Source organism: Chlamydotis macqueenii, chromosome 10 (genome assembly GCF_036417535.1).
Source record: "Chlamydotis macqueenii isolate bChlMac1 chromosome 10, bChlMac1.mat, whole genome shotgun sequence".
Taxonomy (NCBI): Eukaryota; Metazoa; Chordata; class Aves; order Otidiformes; family Otididae; genus Chlamydotis; species Chlamydotis macqueenii.
Window position 1 is genome coordinate 22,268,539 of NC_141565.1, and position 20,585 is coordinate 22,289,123.

The following is a 20,585-nucleotide window of genomic DNA, read 5'->3' on the forward strand; positions in this document are numbered from 1 at the left end:
AGCAAAAGGTTTGGCTTTCCCTGTAGCCACAGAGCGGAATTCCCCTGCGCTTCTTCGAAACTGGAAGATTCTGGTACAAATTCTTGCAGGACAGCAGAAGAGGCTTTGCTCTTGGGGCTCTTCCCCCTGCTGCTCTACGCGGAGATCAAGCTGCGGTAGCTTTGCTGCTTGGCTTTCTTTTCTGTCACTTTATTTTTTGAGTAGGGGTGAGGGGATTGTACTTTTCCTGTGATTGCTAGTGATTTCCTGTCAGATATATTCTCTGGAAAATATTGTCTTTAAGCTCAGCCACACAGGTCTCTTCTGGAATGGAAATTGCACCTGCTGAAAAGCTCATGCAACGCAATCTTTTAAACTGAGAAATGGTGTTATATATAATGTTGTAGTTTTCACCGTATGGATTTATTTTATTTTATCAATAAATACAAGCATAATGTTGTTTGGTAGAAAGCATATTGAAAATACCTACCTTGTTCAGGGTAGAAAATAACAACTACAAAAAAAAAAAAAAGACCTAGAAGTGTGCTGCAAGTAATTCATAACAGGCAAATAATTCAAGCCATAGCGTTTGCAGCAGGCTGGAGGAAGGCAATGTGGCTTGAGGGAAGCTGGATATCGGAGCCTGCACTACAGGTGGAGATAAAACGTGCAGTGTATCAGAGGTGGCACATGGAAAAGCAAATTCCTGACATTTGCACAGCTTGCATTTGCTCGGATGGTTTCTTTGTCCGCTATCTAAAAATTCAGAAAACACATGGTCAGTTATATTTTATAGGTTTGGTTTGGTAATGCAGCGTGTTGTCTCCTCGTGGGTGTGGAATACGGCTGTCCTTATCGCGTTTCACTGGTCTTTGAGTTTCTTCTGCCTTGCTGCAGTGGTCGTGTGGGCATTGCTCTGTGCCTGGGAGTCACTGCTGGTGCCGAAGTTTTGGAGTGAGGTTTTTTTGTGTTTTCCTGTAACTATCAGAATATGTTCTAAAATATATGCAAAATTTTATATACAATTTTATATAAAAATATATAAAATGCTGATATAACCTTTGAGGACTAGGACACAGTACTGGGGACTGGAAGCGTGCCCGCTCTTTGCTCAGATTGAGTACGTTTGGTAGAAAGTCACTAAATACAGAGCAGAGTCCCCACGGAGAAGAGGGGGTCACTTGCTGTCCAGCTCTGAGTGGCTCCTAACGATTAAAACCATCGATCAGCTGAAGGGTCGGTGGGTTTTGGGGTTGAGGACAGGGGACAGCGCCTGTCCCCACCTGTTGCTCAGCTCATTAACTCGCACGTTCGGAGAGGGGCTGTAGGGATGAAATGCTGCTTTTACGCTCCCGGTGTAATTGGTTTTGACGACAAAACTATTTTAAATTCTCCACGGACATGTGGGTATCTTATCAGGAGCAAAGTGGCCTCAAAGAGCTGTTGAAGCAATCGTAGGAGCCATGGCTCCACAGCAGTCAATGCAGCGCGGCGCTTGAGCAGGGATTGCTCTGGAAGGTCAGGCAGAGCATGGCTAGATCAATGAGCCAAACTGGGTCAGAATTGCAGAGTATGGAAGCGAAAGGATGGGAAGGGGTGGAGGTGGTGTGGCAGCATGTCCCAGGGGAGGCCATGCCTCGCACCCTGCACCGGGGATGGATTAGTCCCCGCAGCCTCCCGCTTGGTTGCTCATCCGCTGTGGTTGTCTCAGACTGTGACTTGTTTCCAGAGGCCGGGCTCTGCAGTAGGGGGTTGTAGGGGCTGGCGGTTGGGGGCCAAGTGTCCCTGTCCTGTCCCCTCCTGCGGCACAGGGAGCTCTGCTGTGCTCTGCCTTGGGCAGTGCCTTGGGACCCCAGGCGCGTGGGGCTGCCGTGGGGCTGCCGGGTGCACTCCTTCCACAGGAAGGCTGTTCCCCAGCAACGTGCTCCTGCTTGAGCCGTGTTTCAGGAGATGTATTTGAGGTGAACCTGGTTTCACAAAGTCACATTTTCTTTTTTTTTTTTATATGTTTGTTGTTTTCCTTTTACAGATACTGTAATGAGCATCATGATGGCAGAGCATGCGATACGCTCTAACACATGTTGGAAACATCACTTCGTAGGTGGCAGTAATAGTTTACGTTTTTCTTATCTCTCGTAACATAAATACTTTTAAAACTTACACTGTTGTGAGCTTCCAGAGGCAATACTTTAGTGGGAAAAACAAAGTGAAGGAGAAAAAGCATCTGTGGTTAAATCAATGTGATCTATGTAGAGTTCTTAAATTACTGGTTTGATTTTTCTGTGTATAAAAGTAAATTTATTATTAGGAAAAAAAACCCCCACTTTTCATCATTTCTTATTACTAGTTTTTCTAACCTTTGTTGTGTAATGTAGTTGCATTTATGATTAAGAGAAAATTAAAAGATGGCTGAGGTAGGCGGATGGAAGTACACCCCCCTGACGTGTGCGTGGCACCCTGGGTCAGTGCCTGTAGCAGAACCCCCTCGGCAGAACCCCCCTCGCCATGCTCCGATGGAGCCGAGGCGAGCGCTCTGTCTGTCGGGCTGGCTGTCGGCGGCGCGTCCCGGCCCCGGGGTCCCTGCTCACCGGCGCGTGGTGGCCAGTGGGAAAGTCGGGCAGCACAGCCTCTTCCCAGTCCAGCGGCAAAGCCTAAGGAAGCAGGAGCCTTCCCAGAGGCGCTTCATCCCTCTCCTCCTCCTCCTTTGCAGGAGAATCTCCTACGAAGGTAGCTGAGATAAAAAGCGCATCCCAAATTTAAAGTAAGTTTAAAAAAAAAAAAAAAAATTGCACAGGAGGGATGTGGTAGGAGCCTCCGGAAATGGTGAATTTGGTAGTGTTGGTGGTGGTGTACAGAGATTACTGGGGCAGGAGGAACTTCTGTGGGTTTGTGTTCAGTAGCCTTGCTTAGGGTGGGGTGGGCTCTTTCTTGCCACTGTGTTCTCCCATTCTTCTAACGATGTTTAGCTCTGGTTATGAAGGACTATGAGATCACAAGCTATTTTCTTCTCCTGCATTTATTTAGTATTACCACATATATTTACATACTGTTGCTTAAATTAAATTCCCTGAATCCCTAGCATATTATACTGAAAAATCTGACGTTTGGGTTTACTGTTGAACTGATCTCTGCTTTATGTAGCAGCCAGGCCAGAACCCAGCCAGGTGCCTCGCTTCCCCCAGACCCACGGCTGCTTTGCGTTACTGTTGGAGCGCGTTGGGCATTTTACTCGGACCAACGGCATCCCTTATTAGTGGGTTACAGATACATGGCTTCCTGGGAGGATTTTGAAGGAGGAATGCCATTCGGAGACTTGCCAGAGCTATAACCGTTAGATTAAAAGCAATCCTTGTCCCTGCAGGTTTGAAGTCTGTATCTGTGCTCTTTAACTGTGTGCAGATGTAGTTGTGTATCTTGAATATACCCATAAGATCTGATTTTTCTTAAATTATGACACTGAACTGATATAGAAGGATATGTCATCGTTATATTTTTATGTTTCACAGAGATTTTATTGCCTCATAGCCATGATTACTTTTATTTAGTAATCGCTAAGATGAAAATAATACCTCTCTGGATATGTCGACAAGCTAGGAATAACTGCGAGCATGCTCCTGAATATATTCTCCAAATGAGATTTTTTTTCTTGAAATATTTTCAAGATTTTTTGAGTTAAAAAATTATAGTCATGAGTCTGAGTGAGTGTTTATGGTTTCTCAGCCAGTGTGATCTTCCTGCTTGGGAGCTTTATTTACCCTGCAATGAAGAGAAATGGAGAAAAGTTGGCCATGCAGTCACTGTTTTTCATCAGCTTATTTTTGCATCCAGATGGCATGAACCCTTGGTTGGGTTTGGTTTTTTTTTTTTCAGTTGTAATACAACCACTATGAAATTTGAAGTCCTTAATCCCATCTACTCTTCTACCTTCCTTCCCGTTTCTCTTTTTTTTTTTTTTTTTTAATGCCCATTTTATTTCAATCAATAAGCACGGTAAGTCAGGTATATTTGGCAACAATATTTTTATATATTGTATTGAATGTTACATAAATACTATAATTTGAAGGCACGTGCAAAGTGGAGTCTTATTCAGATTAAATAATGGCACGTTAAAATGGTAGCACTTCAGTATATGTTCTATTTTTTGGTGGAACTAAGTTACCCTTCAATTCTCTGTAACACAAACACCGATTAACCAGGTAGGACACACACTTATTTTCTCCCCTGGGAAGGCTTGAGATGACAGTTGCTATGGCAACTCTACAGACGTGGATTTTGGAGTTAGGAGGATTTTAATGCAACATTTGTTCGAGTTTTATACTGTTGGATGGTTGAGAAAATCAGGCTTTGAGGTTCGCAGGGATTTGAGGCACATAAAAGGACAGCCATGAGCTGTCCTTTTGTTTAAAGCAGCGTTCTAGTAACAGTACCTGCATATAAAACTCATTAACCATAAATATTAATTTCTCTCATTGATAGGCTTTCAGTTCACCCATCACTTCATTGTCCTAGGGATCTGCCTGTTGAGATGCTGAAGTTCATAATTTCATCCAGCGCTGAGCTTGTCTCTCTAAGAAGACCATGGAGTACAATGATCTGACACCAGAGTTGTGCTGAGACAAGTTGGAACTGAAATGCAGCTTCACTTAATTTAGTGAAGGCCCTCCAGGCTGGAGCTGCAAGGTCTAGAGATCCTCTGAGAGTATAAAATGAGGTCCACTTTTGGGGAGTACTGGGCTATTCACAGTGAGTGCATAGTGTTTCACTTTAATTGAGAAAAAATTAAATGTTCTTTGAAATCTAGAAATGAAATAATCAGTGGATTTTTTTGTTGTTGTTGTGATAACTTTTATTACAAAAATGATCCTGGTGACCTGTACTTTTATCAGGATAGATGAGCACTACTGTAAAATTATGGAAAAAAAACCTTGTTAATACCTTTAGGTGTCCATAGAGTTTCGAAGTTAAATTCTGTAGAACTAATCAAAAATCTTAAAGATATAACCTCTTGGTAAAGTTCCCAATGAGATTTATTTTATTAACGTCTGCATTCGTTGTGTCTTCCAAGTGGAAAGGGATGCTGTTAGCAGTCAAAAAGTGGGCGCCCTGCTCTCCCCTCTGCGGGTTGAGGCTGGATTTCCCCAGTATTCAGAGGTGGATGTGGAAACATCCCGTGCATCCCAAGAAGTCACTGCCTACACTGGGCTGGGGGAGCCGTACGGAGCGGGGAGCGCGGAGAGCCAGTCTGCCGAACAGCTCAGCCCCTCAGCCCGGGGAGCTCCGTGGGCAGGAGAACCAGCCACTCTTTCTGCACAGGGACACGTTCCGCAGCGCCCGTGGGGCATTGCACGAGTGAAACTGGGTAACTGGGGTCTTTGTGGAAAGCAACACACGAAAAAGGAGCAATTCTGTAAAAAACAGAGCCTGGCTCCGGGACATCGAAGTGCAATCTCATTTGCACTGAGGGAGCTGTGTTTCTGTAAACCAAAAGCACTCGGAGTCACTTTTGTAAAGTATGAAATATTTCCTGAAATTTTCCTACTCTCCGCAGTGAGGCTAAAATGGTGTATTAATATGCGTTGCCATTAAATTTCTTGTAATTGCATTTCTATACTGGGCAGCAAACAATGAGTGGTGGGAAAATATCTCTTTATATTTAAGTGTGTTTTAAAATTTTTAATTTTCACTTATTTCTGCAACTATGTAATGATTCTGGATTTTTATCCACTACTAATTTGTGTACTGTTTGGCTAGGCAAAGATTGGGAGTGTTTCAGAAATGAATACAATAACACCAGTAATAACAGTTCCTTGAAGAAACCTGAAGCATTTCGCAGGTGGGTGTGAAAACAACGAGTTAGGAGCCTTGGGTCAGCTGGTACGTGGCAATTTCTGCGGCACGCAGAACTCTAGCTGAAGGCGGGCGGGGTGTGTAACTCTGCCCGCGTTGTCAGGCCGCGTTCGTCACTGGGGTGCATGAGGATTGCACTAACCACGTTAATAACGGCATCGTCAGGTGGGGAAGACTGGGCAGAAAATGATCACCCAAGGTTTGGCCAATGTGGGAGTGCTGTTCAAACAGGTGTCTTTAATGGCTGGAGAATGAAGAAAATTGGTGATAAACACATTACCCTCAGTGTGTGTGATATTCCAAGTCAGGACTTTTCTGGAAGAGGGGTTTCTGCCTGTGCTTGATCCTGTCTGGTAGATCTCCATCTGAGCATGGGACGGTGTTCAGCACCTCCTAGGTTCATCCCTGCCAGTAAAAGGCAGTGGGACCGCTAAAACGGCAGTGCGTGCTGTTGGGAAGGCAGGTATTCAAGCTAGGTAACAGGGAAAAGTGCATATGCTGGGTGCAACAAGAGACAATTAAAGTAATTAGATCCTCCTCAGAAGCCCATAAATTAATGGTGATTATGATTCTTGAAACAACAGAAGCATAAGGTACACCTAACATCGATCTGGTTTATCACATTTGCTGCGTTGCAATGCGCCTTTAATGTTAATATGTACTTTTGTAGTGAAATCTAATTGAAAACACGGCGCAGGCAGAGCCCAAGGCCACAATCCTGTTCCACATAATTAGCTGAGGAGGAGGGGGTACGCTGCCGACGAAGGGATGCCGTCAGCCAGGTATAAGCGGTGCAGTCGTGCTCGTGCTTATGCAGTAATAGCCTTACAGGAACATATAGGTGAATGCGAAAAGATAATTAACGATCAATTCATTTTGTGAAATTTTCAATTCTTGAAGCAGGTATCTTCATAATGGAGCAATAATACTGCATTTGGATTTGCATGTGGCTGTCTCGTAGCAGAGATGTACTCATTTAATCAGAAATTAGTGTAAGCGAGCAGCCCCGCGGTGGTTCTGCAGCCTCCGAGGGACTCTTTGAAGCCTGGGAGTGTGCTGCTTTGATCTCTGATGTAGAAAGTGAGGGATCTCTTCGCTGTGATAATTCTAGCCTTTTCCATTCCCTTCTGTGTTGAGGAGAGAGAGAAAAATCTGGTTTGGAAGATGGAAAAATAAATGGGACCCAGAAAGGAGCGTGCAGTATAGAGGGGAAATACCCCCACGCAAATCTGGACAGAGTCACTGGTTCTGTGAGCAGGGACGCGATGCGACAGGGCTGCCAGGCTCCCTGCTGGGTCCTTTCTGGACCACTTACGCAAACCAAAAATGTGTGACTGGAAGAACTCTCCTCTTGAAGAGAAGCTGGAGGTCTCTGAGAACATGTTGCGGCAGGGCACGCTGCTGCAGGCACCATCTTGGGAGGAGGAAGAGGAAGTTCTGGGGCACAACTGTCAATTAATGGTTTTTCACTAGCATTTGAGGAGAACAGTTCTTCCACACCACTGGTGCACCCAGTCGTCAAAGGGGGAGTCCAAACCAGCTCCTCCTCAGCCTTCTGCGTTTCGATTCTGCCCAGGTAACCAAGAGCCGCAGGGTATAACAATCTCGAATTGCCTGGCACAGCAGACTGAGGGATATTTTTTGCGCCTGTTCTGAGCCCCCGAAGTGGCAGAGGCGTTTCCCCGTAACTCCGGGCACGCTGCCTCCGCTCAGCTCTGAGTGGTGCGCAGCCGTCCCATCCCGCGAATGCGCACAAGCGCCGAGCTTGTTCTGAGACGACAGCGAGGGAAGGTGTGGAGGACGGGTATCGTTTTGCTCTCTGATTTCTAAAGCATGCTTAACTGCCTCTGGCTAAAAAGCGACATAATTTTTAAAGGGAAGAATGTGTGGGTGTTAATGCATAGTGTTGATGTGTACTTTTTTGGTTCTTTATTTTTTTTTTTCAGGAAATGTCGAACTGCTAGGCGTTTTACATATGAAAAGCAATCTCTGCATAGGCCCCTGTCAGTGTTACTGAACAGTTTTTAATCTGCAGCGTAAACTGACAACACCTCAATGTGAAATAATCGTGGTTCCATTGAGTCCAGAAGAGTAATTACTTTGTTGATGAAACTTTTCTCTTTGCTTGCGTTTTGATAACTCTGCAATGTCAAACTCACTTCAGCTGACAACATAATTTCTCCAGCAGAGCTGTTGCATCGACCATGCAACTGCTGCTGGGAGTTAGTGGGGGATTTTTTTTCAAGCTTTCTGTATTTCAGTGCTGGCAACGGTGAAAATTCAGTCTTGCGAAACCCTATTTCGTGAATAGCGCTTCTGAGCAGTGCGAATAGTCACACGTACCTCAGGGCAGGTACAGAGATGAACAAGGGGTAGTAACTGTATAATTAGAAAATAGCTCTTCAAAGTCAGTGTACAAGGAAGTAATCATTACATTATCTCATTTGCTGAGAACAGGGAAGGGCAAGTTTATTAGAAACGCAGAGTTTCAATTTATGATAATGTATTTTAATGGTTATTTTGAATTTCCTGTGTGTGCTGGGCTTGAGATAAGTGCATTACAAAGATGATGTGGCTTCCCAGAGGTATTGATTCCTGCAACCCTGATTCTCTTGTAGTGTGCATTTTTGGGAGGGTCCTGTTTCAGGGATGCGGTGGGATGTTCTGGACTCTATGCGAAGGTCATGCCCTGAGCCAAACTCTACAGGGTTTTTCCACACTGGGTGGCCAGAGGATGGTGTGCCCTGCTAGGTCTGTGCCAGTTTGGGTTTTGCTGCAGAAAACCACAGTTTGCGTTAATGCTCCTTTGTTTGAACAAGAGTTAATCATCTTTTCAGAAAAATCCTGTAGATCATGGCTAACATTGTAAGCCGAATGCTAGGAACTCAAGTAGCATTTTGTGAGAGCAGATCATAACCGGTTTCTGAACCCCACGGGCATTGTAGAAACATAATAATGTTATTTTGAGTAAGAAATAATGGCTGCTAATTCTAAGCTCATCCAGGAACAAAAGAGAACCATGAAGGGCTTATTCAATACAATGTAAGTTATGCAGATGTTTCTCAATTTTCTTGCTGAACTTGTATGCCGGAGTCAGGGTTGCATTTGATCAAACCATTTCAGTGGAAAGAATGGGTCCTTAAGCACTTTTGTCGTCGCGTATGAATGGCTTATGAAAGCAGCCGGCGGAAGGGCATGGAATCAAGTACCCTTGTCAGTCCCGCACAAAAGGCGCATCTTTTATTGCCCATGCCTGGGTCGCACGTTCAGAGAATAAACAAATGAAATGGAAGCAGAAAACAAACCTGCGAGGAGAGAGACAGCCAGTTGAAGTTTTGTCATCAATTCGCTTGGCGTGAGCTTGCGGGCTGGGTGTCGCAGAGCAGTGACTTCCTACGCGTAGCACAATTGTATGGCCCTGCACCAAACCAGTGGGGAAAGATGAGAGAACGCGCAACTTCAGAGCTGTCAATTCAGCTGGTGTTTTACACAAGAGAGTAAGGCCAAAATGACTTTTCTACAAAATCAGTAAAAAGTCCAACGTTGCAGGGAGTGGTAAGGAAATCTCCCCCGTCGCAAAACCAAACCTCCGTTGATCATGGAGATGGTTGCAGTTTTCTCTGAATAAGATCCTCTAACATAAAAATGTCAGGTCCTCTGTGCATACCGGTGAGCTAAATATAGCTGGATCTGCAGAGGAAGAAAACAGCTACTCTTGAAAGTGCATTTTCAGTCTAGCAAGGCCAATTTAATGCAAAGCAAAAAATAGGTTTCACTATATGTAAGAGATGAACACAGAAATATTGACCTGAAGGATTTATTTGTTGTTTTAAATGGTTTAAGCAGGCATGTAATAATAATAAAAGTAGAAACCATCATACTCAGTCAAAGAAATTGCCTTGTGTTTTGTCTTTGAGGCATAAGCTTAGCAGAAGGTTAAAAAGAAACAGCAATGAATTCTCATAGACTGAAGCAAAAATTGTGTCCCAAGTGTACCCTGTCAAAAGTGATTTGGGGCACGTTCATACTTCTGCCTTTTGAAATAATGGCTTTGTTTGAAACCTGCGTTCATATTCATCAAAAACAATTCAGAAAAAAAAAGCCAGCGAGGATCCTTCCTTACCACCCAGGAGAGCTGGGGGCCTCTGGCAGACCCGGTCGTGCTGTGCCAGTGCAGATCGCGTCTGTCGCTTCGTGGAGTGCGGGGCACAGGGAAGGAGCACAGCCACCAGCAGGACATGTCCTGTGGGGTCCCCAGGTGGGAGGCCCAGTAACAAAGCAGAGCTGGAGCTGGAGCTCTACTGGAGCCTGTATCCGTACCAGCACGGTGGAGGGTTGGCAGGTGCAGGAGCCAGGCCTCGCCTCTGCCCGTAACTGTGGCACAGGCGCCCGCCGCGGTCCTTACCAGGCCAGTGCGATGCCTTGTCCAGACAGGGGAAAATAAAAACGACACAGACCTTTTCCTTCTGCAGTTTGGTGGTTTGACATCATTTCCATCTTAAACTCTTGCTGTTGCTATTGCACATCTCTGTATTCTCTCAGCAGCAAAGATCCCCATGTTTTTTTTCCCAAAGTGAGGAGTGGGGATGGGAAGAGAGTTGAAGGCAACTGGAAACGTACCCAAGGAGCTCTAAGAGTATTTTATAAGACAAGGTCCCTTGTCTGGCAGACATTTCCCAGCTGAGTCTCTGTTGATGGGGTCAGCCACAGCAGGCAGGAGAGCCTTGTCGACCTCTTTGATTGTCGAGGCTTCATGAAGGGCTTTTCAGGTTTAGCACTTTTCAGGTAATGGTGTCAGGCACTTGGCCAAGAGATTATTCAATCTGTGTTGGCATTTGGCCTTTAAATGGATGAAGTATCTGTGGTGACAAAACCCAGGGTAGGGGAACGAGGTGAAACTCATATTTACAAAGAACAGGTTACTCACTGGCAATAACCGCTTTTCCTACACTGCTAATTGCCCGTTAAAGGCCATTAATTGCCAGAGCAGGAAAACCTGAGGTTTAACCCTGCTCATGGCTGAGTCACGTGGTTCCAGTGACTGAGCAATGTTCATGTTGTGTTTATAACAACTAAAAAATAATGTATGTATTGTAAATGGAATATCTGGAGCGTTCACAAGATCTTCATTGGACTCAGGGTTAGAGGAGAGACATTTATTTAAAACAATGCGGAGGGAGTAGGAGGACAAAATATGCGATGAACAGTATGCTGTGATCTTCCTCTTGTTCCCTGTGATTTACATTTTCAACATCAGAGCAACCTGTAATGTTTAATGGAGATAATTAAATGTAATTTGAAGACAAGATAGCTCTTTTCAGTACTGGAACAGATCCTGCTAACAAACTTAACTAGCAACAATAATTCACCAGTAAGCTGAAAAGGAAAAGGCATTTAAAAGCTTAGCACTAGGTTGTGTTAGGTGGTGCTAACAGAAGGGAATGAAAATCAGTTAGTTTAGTTGAGGTGCTTAAATATGATTCCAGCTGGAGGGAAAGCCTTGTGAAAACTGATATTAGGCAATAGTTAAGATTTATTCTGCTACCTTAATTGGAGGACCAGGGAAGTTTAAGCAGAAAGATCAAGTGATTTGATTCTCCAGAACTTCAAAATCAATGTCGTTTTAGCATATTTTATTGACTGAAAGATGAAATCTGTTAATGACTGAAGATAAGAACGGAAGGTCAGGGCCTCTAAATATCCCTGTTGATAATTGTGCCGTATGCTGAGCACGGCCGGCTGCCCCGTTGGGCAGAGCCCAGTGCCAACGCCAGACTGAGCCTAACTTGGACCTGAGCAAGGACTATCTTGGGGAAAAAAATGAACACGTCTTCTGGTTGTGTGCCTGGGCAGCCTGAGCGGGTATTTCAGTGCCCTGTGCTGTGTTGCCGGGCTCGGGAAGGTAATGCATAAGAAAACCTTTATTGAAGTAAACTTCCCTGTGGGAGCAGGGCTGGCTTGGTTTGATTGCAATCATACACACAGAAAAATTCCTCCTTTGGATGCTTTTTCCTCCCTTGAGGCCTAGGGCTTGCGTCCGCTGACAGAAGGTATAGTTTTTCAGAAATTCAGCCTTGTATTTACAAGCTTCCTTGTGGCTTCCTTCTGCACAGATAAGGGAACTGCTGGGTACTCAACATTTATTCCTTGATAAGGGATAGAAGACAGGTAAGTGTGAAAGCAGGTATGCTGTGCAACTGTGAAGACAGCAATAAACGGTGTTTGGGTTTTTTTATCCTGTCAAAAATATATTTAATAAGATACAGATGCAGAACAGGGTCTGTGGGCCATTAATTTTTGTTAGATCATGGATTAGTTAAATGTGCGAGCTCATTTGGCTTAAAAAACTTAAAACTCAAGTGTTTCTCATCCTGTAATATTCCAGATTGCTTTCTGTCGAAGTACCCCAACAGAAACTGCTGATAAGGGCCCTAAAGAATTCAGAGAGATTTGTGGTGTTATCTCTGAGGTGCGAGGCGTAGGAGTGAATTTTGGAGTTAACCTGGAGCTGGTAACGAGGAGTTGTGAGCTGTCATATGCTGATACAGGACCGGTACCACCTCGTTGGACTGTATTTGAAAATGGTTTGGGTATTACTGTAAATTGCCATTGCAGCATCAACCCTGAGCCGGAGATTCAGTTTGTTCTTGCAATAAAATAAAGGCAGTGTTTGATAATGGAGAGAGGGAGCTCTTTCCTGATGCTCTGGATTAGCGTTGGTATGCGTGAATATCTCCTAAAAGTAAAGGAGATCGTGGAATGACTGGAATTTGGCAGGTCCTAAAATGATAGATTTTTTTGTAATTAAATCTCATTTAAATGAGCACCTAAATCATCTTGTATTCTGGGATTACCCATTCCCAGTTTTGCATAACAATAGACGCCCATCTGCGTCTCGCAGAAACCCGAGGATTGCGTAAGCCACAAAGCAAGCTCGCTCCGATTTATGAATTATGATAGATTGAGCAGTTGCCATGGCAACAGTTTGTTCTAATTGTGATACATTAGTAGCAATGAGAATGGGATGGCTCAAGTTGTTTGGTTAATTGAATGCAAACTTGGACAGCTCTGAAGGTATAATAGAGAAAATTAACACCTACTAGTGCACACCTGTAAAACATGAACGACCTGTCTGAAAAAGAAAAAAAAAACCAGGCAGCGTTTCTGTATTCTTGGCGTGTCTTTTCTGGCCTTGTGTGTTTTCCTGCGGGATGTGGGATGATTTATTTTGGAGTGCTCGCCGAGGCACAGGGTGAGGGGTCGGGGCAGCTTTGGACACAGGCCGGGGAGCGTGACTCGGAGCGACTGCACCGGGTGAGGAGACAGGTTTGTCACGGAAAGGGCTCGCACAGACCTTTCTGCATTTGCACAAGGGCATCTCAGCACCAGAGGAGGCCCAGTCTAGTCTTCAGAAAGGAAGGTGCTGAGGTTTGCTCACAGAGGCGAAGGGTTGCACCTGAGGGTAAACTGTTGGGTTCATGGTTCTTGCTGGCACAGTTGGCTTGAGCTGTTGTTGGCAACCGTGCCTGGGCAAAACCCGCGTGGGGCTTGGTCTGCTGCCCGCATCCCGTATCTGAAATCCTTTTTCTTGGTTGGTTTTTGGGTTTTTTTTTGGTTTTTTTTTTTTTTTTTTTGGTTTTTGTTTTTTTTTTTGACGGGGAGGGATGTTGGAGTGTTGTTTTTGGGGGAAGAAGAAGGCAAAAATATTTCCTTCTCCCTGTGCAATTTTCTGTCCCAAGTAACTCTGGTGAGGTTACGCTGCAGGATGGGGGCTGGCATCCTCGGGGAGCAGCAGAAACTTTTCTCTTTGTGGACTGTGGAAATGGAAATGATATGGAGAAGCTGCTTAGTTTGGGGCTGCTTCATGAGTCTTGCAAAGACGACAGCCCTGGAACAACTTTTCAGGCAGCTTCCTGGAGCAGCCCTGTCCTGCGGTGGTGTTCTTTGCCTTTAGACGCTTCTGAGAAATTAGGCTTCATCAAACTCCCTGTGCAGCGATGCGATAGGGCTGTTAAATGGAAAGGACACTTCCAGCCATAAGAAGTGTATCTCTAAGTAGCAAAAGCAATATGTAAATGCTCTGCTTTAAATAATAATTACATTATAATTTAAAAAGTTGGTGAAAGGCTGACTTGCTTTATATATATTTGTCAGTGCTGTTTAATAACCAGTGTTCTACTCTAAAGGTCTTTAAAGAGAGGTGGCACGAGTAGGATTAGCCTTTTTCTTCCCCACTCCTCTGCTGACACCAGCTTGCACTTTGAATTCCCCTGAAGGTCTCCAAGCAGAATTAGATCTCACTTTGTATGCAAATGTATGGAATGTATTCTCAGTATAGGCCTGGGTCAAACTTCACTGACGTTGGAAAATTCCCGTGGACTTTTCTGGGGTTTGTAGCAGGGCCACAGTGATGAAGGAAACGAGATGACCGTCATTAGCATGGGAACAGACAGGGCTGTTGGTGTAGTTCACTTCTTTGATGTGTTAGATGGGCAGGATAGTTTTTTCTGGGGTTGGTTTGAGGTTTTGCTCACCAGTTGCTCTCGGGTAGAGGAATACTTGGTTGCTTCAACAACCTGTGTGAAAGCGTTAGGTGGAGGCTTCCTCCCTGTCAGCCAGATCAAAGGTAAAGTAGGGACAGAACCAGTGTGTGCGTGAAATAGATGCTCCCAGAAACAAGTACCCTGGCTGAGGAGTTTAACATGCAAGAAGCTTGTAGAATTATAAGGAAATCAAAGCAATTCTCCAGAAATTGTTACCGGACCTGGTGAGGCAGGTGAAATAACTATCCAGTGGTTGTGTAGCGTGACAGCATGTTACTTGAGTCTTGTCTGGGTGCAGCCTCATAGAAATCCCTTTGAGAAATCACAGGAGAGCATCACCAATGTGCATGTTCAGAATTATGTCATTATTAAAGGTATCTTATCCAGCTGTGGAGGAGAGTAGGTCTTGCTCTTCTGGGAGGGCCAGAGGACTTTTGTTTGGAGAGGGGATGGTTTGGGGTGGGTTTTTTTGTAAGCCTATGTGTCAGTAGATCAGAGTGGATGTGAAGGGAATCTATTAACTGGACAGTTTCAGGAAAAGAGCAATTTTATTTCAGAGAATGCCTTCCAACTGGGTGAAAGTGACTGGATATAAATAAAACATTCATATGGCTGAATCGGGGGAGACAAAATTGAAGGTGAAAGGACAGAAAATAATTTTGAAGCTTGCTCTGTGAAATGAATCTTCTGCGTGGAGCCCTGCTTTTCATTAGGAGCACAGCATGGGCTGAAATGTCTTCTTCTTTTCCCCTTGTTAAGACTTCGAATTGACACCTCAGGAAAACCTAGCTTCCCCGAGCAACTCTGGCACAGGCGCTGTGTGTGCACATTGTCCTTTCCAGCTCCATCTGAACCCCCATCAAACCCGGTGAAAGACCCTCCTGGAGAGCTGCTCAGCAGGGCTGCGTGTAAGGCTGGGTTGGGGCTTGACATTTTTCTTCTTTTTTCTTTTTTTCTTTCTTTTTTTTTTTTCCCCGGTATTAGCTTACTAGGCTACTGTGTGTGATTATAAAACTATAAAAATGCTTATATTTATTTTGGATTATAAATTTAATTTTGCAAGACCTGAATACATTAAAGGAAAGGGTTGCTTGCCATCGTAATGTAAGGCTGACTGATTTACTGTGCCATAAAAATACAGAAAATTGCAAAACCCAAAATGGTTAACAGCATATAGCAGGGAGAGAGCCATTAGGGCATTTGCGCCTCTCTTATTTCCAGGCTATGAATAATTTTGGAAATATTTTTCAGCACTGTCAAGGCAAAGCAGCAGTTCGTATCAGCTGCACTCGCAGACGTTTCATTGCCATGACAACCTTGTGCAGATACACGAGCTGCTGTCGATTGTCAAGCCCGTCGTCAGTTGTGACCTGGCGCTTGACAAAGGCACCTACCTGCATAATACAGACCGTGTTATCTCATTTGCCCACACAGATAGAAGTATGATAAGTGTAAAGAGCCAACCTGTGAACTGAAGGGAGTTTCAGAAGCTCCTGCTGTCTCCGGATTTCCATCCTGGTTTTCCTTAGAGGATGATTCGTCGCGTTTTGAGATGCTGCATGCCTTGCCTTTCTCATGCCGCTTGCAAAAGGCTCCACGCAAAGCATGCAAGAGAAACGTTTGATCCTTTTGGCACAGGTATCCCAAGTAGTTATTGCAGTGAGGTCGAAATATGTTTATCTCGACAGGTCTGTTTTCATCCAAAGCACACCAGATCCATGGGAAGGTGCACACTGTGGTGTGCCCGGAGCTGCTTCTGTGCGTCTGAGCGCCCAACATGCGGCGCCTCTGAAGGGCCACGACTTTCCGAAAGCCCTACGACTGGGATCTGGAAGTCAGATGGCCTGTGAGGAGGGGAGGTTAAGCTGTTTGCCCAGAAATATAAGATCACTAATCACTTTTTGATGCTGTAAGTTGTGTGTTTAAATTGGCTGAAGAGAAGGTCAGCAGGCGTTCTGCTGAATGAATGCATACTTCAGTGCTGATAGAAAGTTTGCTCCCAACTGAGATGGTCTGCTTCTAGATAAATAGAAATGTCATTCAGTTACTTTTCCACATTTATTTGTGCTTTCCACATAAAGAAATAGATGGTGCAAGATCTTCTATGGAGGCAAATCAGGTTAGCTAGCTCATCCACTATAGGGAGAAATCAGGCGTGTTGGTGCTCTGACCGCTGTCTTCTCTGACTGTAGGGGGGAGACACCTGCAGCACCTTGCATCTCTGTTCGCATCACCAGCAGTTTGTGTGTTGTTCCTGAGGGCTGTACAGCAATGCCAGAATAGGCGTCTTTGATTTATATCCAGGTGTTGCTCTGCTGATATGGCATCTGTGTAACCTTAACCCAACCAGTGTTGTATGGACATAAGCATTTTTGCTTCACCAGAGAAAAGTAACGTTTAAGAAGAAGTGAACATAAGGTGTACTTGCTAATTATTATTCTGCAGCTTAAATTTTTAGAATTTGAGAAATTAGCATGTGTTATTAGCATGCTTCAGCGGTTGTTTCAGGTAATTTCTCATTTGACCCATTCTGTGTTCCCCGGTGAATCCGGCCATACATGAAAGCTGTAGCTCATGGGCCGTGCTGTCATTACAAAATGATGCTCTGGGCTTCAGCTCTCAGTCTGATGCGCTCTTTCAGCAGGATGTCACGTAGCCTCGGGCAACTGATGCTTAGCACACGTTTATTGCTGTTTGTCAGAAGTTTTTCACTCAGTACGTCATGCGATACGCAAGCACCAGTTTGTGGTACTGTTTTCTTAAGAGGTTTTCTCTGCATGTGTAGGCGTTCGAGCTACACTGATGAACGTTGGACGGATCTTCACAGGCAGTGTAGGACAGCCTCCACCGTGGCCATGCTTAGAGGCTTTCTCTTCCTTTTCTCCAAACTTTGGGTTTTTTAGTCCAGGGAAAGGCATCTCCAGTGTGGGAAGACAGATAAACCTAAACATTGATTCAGTTTTCCCTGTCGTGAGTAATGAATACCAGCACCTCTTTTGGTCTGACAGAGACCTCTTCTAAGAACATTTAATTTCTCAGACTGATGGCAGAGAGATTTACCTTAGTGTGCTACCAGAATAAGATGAAGTGTCTGAAGTTGTTCTTTTAAGAAGGAACACCTTTTTTTTTTTCTTGAACTATTATTTAGCACCATGTATCCTGGATGACTGCACAGTAAAATTCTAGAAAGCTAGGCAGCTTCTCTGAGTGAAAGTCTCTTTAAAATAGTTTTATTATGCATGACTATTTATAAGGGCCGTAATATTTTTAGTTCCCCATTTACTTGCCTCTCTATGTGTTTACTTATATACACATTAACTTGCAGTTTGTTTGTCTTTTTATAATCAATATCTTTCACTGGATATTCACTCTTGCTTCTTCCTCCACCTAACATAAAAGAAATTGTCTTGAAATCATTTGACCTAAGTTTATTTTCTATTCCTAGAGTATGTTAATAATTGAAGAAAATTGGTGAGGTAGCTTTGCCGTATGTTCGCTCAGCAACTGTTTGGTGAGGAAAAATTCTGAGTGTGGTAAGGCTGGCTGGGCTCTACTGTTACGAGCAATATTTGATCCCCAAGATATTTCTGGCAAGTTCATGGCCTCGCAATGGCCATTTCTGCTGTGCTGGCTTCCCACCAGATTGTCTCTAATGGAGTGCTTTTTAACACTTCCATATGTTTTCTGTTGGAAACTGAGGATAGAAGACAGCAATTTTGGTAATTGTAGGTGTTATATTGCCTGAAGAGTCAGTGCATGGTCAAACCTCAAATCACAAAATTCAGGGTGAGGGTTTGAGCGTGCCCAGCTCTTGGCATCAGCCGATGCGTCCTCTTCCCGGGAGCCCTCCTGAGGTGGCTGCTATTCCTGCAGCTCCGGTGCCTTCCCCGCCGAGACATCGGTTCTGCGGAGATGGTGTCCAAGCGCATCAGGCTACAGAGGCACAGCCATGGCAGTCTGAGGATCCTCGCTTCATGGTGCTCAAAATCTCCAGCTGACTATTGTGGGGGTATTGTTCTCCTTTTACAGTGAATTATTCAGTAGTTGAAGTGGGTAAAATTAAAGATTTCTAGACTAGTGACGTTTGGAGTATAAGAAGTATTGCAAAATCTATTTCATTTGAACTCTAATCTCTGGTCATGTATAAAATGAATAAAATGCAATAAGTGTGGAGAAATGTGATTTATAACAGCAGCTGAAGTCTGGCACTGAATACCCTAAAATGCCAAGATTGTATGTCAGTCAATTTAGCAGTGCGGCAGTGAAGGTGAAGAATGAAATGAAGGCTTTCTCCGATGATGTAATCTTTGGCAAAAATGACAGATGAAGAACTATTTCTAGCTCAAAAAAGTTAAGTGCTCAGCCAGTGAGAGAGCGAAAAGCCATTATTTGAATAATAGAAGTTGGGGATGTACGTTACTTCCATTGCACTCTGTGTTTGTCTCTTTAAGTGATGTGTAACTTATTTTATAGCTATTATAGCGAACACGAGTGTCGAGCGAGAGATATTAGACAGTTCTGAGGACTGATAATGGGATTTCCCGAGCTATTTGCTTCCGCCTGTGCTTGAAACACAGCCACGCTCAGCTGAGACTGAAATTGCTGATCGCCCGAGGGCCCTGTGGTGACCCAAGCACAGTGATTGGGTGGGCCTCAGGGCACCCCTCTTGTGGACAGGCGTCCACACTGGCTCGCAGGCATCGCAGCTGAGGTCCCTGTGGGAAAACCTCATCCACTTCATCGATTCTTCAGTATAGAAGATAAATATGAGGAGAGGTGCTTGCGGCTGTTTCCCGGCTCTCCATCGCAATTCCCTGAGTTAACAAGTACAGGATGTGGGGGGCCCATCCTCACAGTCACCTGGACCTGGGCCGCAGCCTTGCCCGTGTCTCCGACCGCCCATCACCACCCTCAGATGTGCAGTAGGACACACATTTCCCATCACCACATCAGGGACAGCACCATGTGCTGTACGTCCAGAAGCAAAAACCAAGAGAAAATGAATCCCAAAGGAGACCGAACTTCATCTTATTGCAGTGGTGGAGGTGCCTGGACCTCACTTCAGATGTTGCTGTCCTATCAAGGAGGTTGTTTTACTGGCACATCCTTCTGTGCCAAATCTCTACTTCAAAGAGAAATTCTCATGAAGTCAGAGGATGCAGTCAGTTCTGGGGAGTCATAAATTCAAAATAACTTTAATCTTCTGTTGGCTTAAGCCAGGGTCATCACTGTTCCTTTCTTGGCCGAGCAACTCCCAAATGATTCTGAGTAGTTCACGGGCATCTTTATTGTCTCTGTAACTGATACAGGGAGTAATGACGGCTCTTTTTCTTCCAGCGGATGTGGAATCTCTGCCAGATATGGTCTGTATAAACCATTTGACTTGCGGGATCGTCTTTGATACTGCTTCCATTTCTCTTTTGGCCATTTGATGCCCTTTGAAAGCAGCAACATGCTTTTCCCCTCACTGATCTGTCCAATTATCTAAATAATTTAATTTCCTTCTAGATGAGCTGCTGGAGTTTCTCTCAAAGGCTGGAGAGACAAAATTCCTCCTCCTCCTGCATCTGCGTTGTAATCCTCAGAGCAAGTGCTTTAGCATTTGGTATTTTAAATTATCATACAAGTTATGGATATAATCCATAAATATTTTTTCTGATCTATGCAAATTTCTTGCATAAGGAAGTTCCTATTATAACATAATAAGCTGCATAAAATATTTAGCTCAAATGGCTAAAATATATTTTAAATACACACATTTACTTCATCTTCACTCTGCGTGTTGTGTGCTGTGAAATGCGAGCTGAAAAACGAGATGTGTTGAGTGCTCTCAGGACATGAACATTTCCGTTGGCTTTGGCAGCGTGACATTAGAAGGAAGGGTTTTATAGCGCAGGCGGAGGGAATTGGAAATGAGTCCTTTTAGGCCTGTCTACTGCTGTACGGTCTGCCTTTGCGTTTGGCCTCCGCAGGTGGTAATCTTTCAGAAGATGACCCCAATTTTCCCTTTGGTACGCTGAGCCTCCTGCTGCTAAAAACACATTGAGACATAATTCATCACACCCATTACCTGCATAACTCTGGTGTATAATGTTGTCACTGCCAGCAGTGTAACCACCAGCAGCGGAGGTGACGGTGTTTGTAAGCACGTCGAAGGGTTTATCGGCATCATCGCGCTCTCGCTCTTTCCCCCGGTGTGATACCTGGGCATCGGTG

The 20,585-nt window shown here is 44.4% G+C and overlaps 1 protein-coding gene across 3 annotated transcripts in view; it reads left to right on the forward strand.

Annotated features, from left to right (window-relative positions):
- Positions 1–20,585, forward strand: part of GRM7 (glutamate metabotropic receptor 7) — a 273,711-nt gene that overhangs the window by 214,135 nt on the left and 38,991 nt on the right. The window lies entirely within an intron of this gene.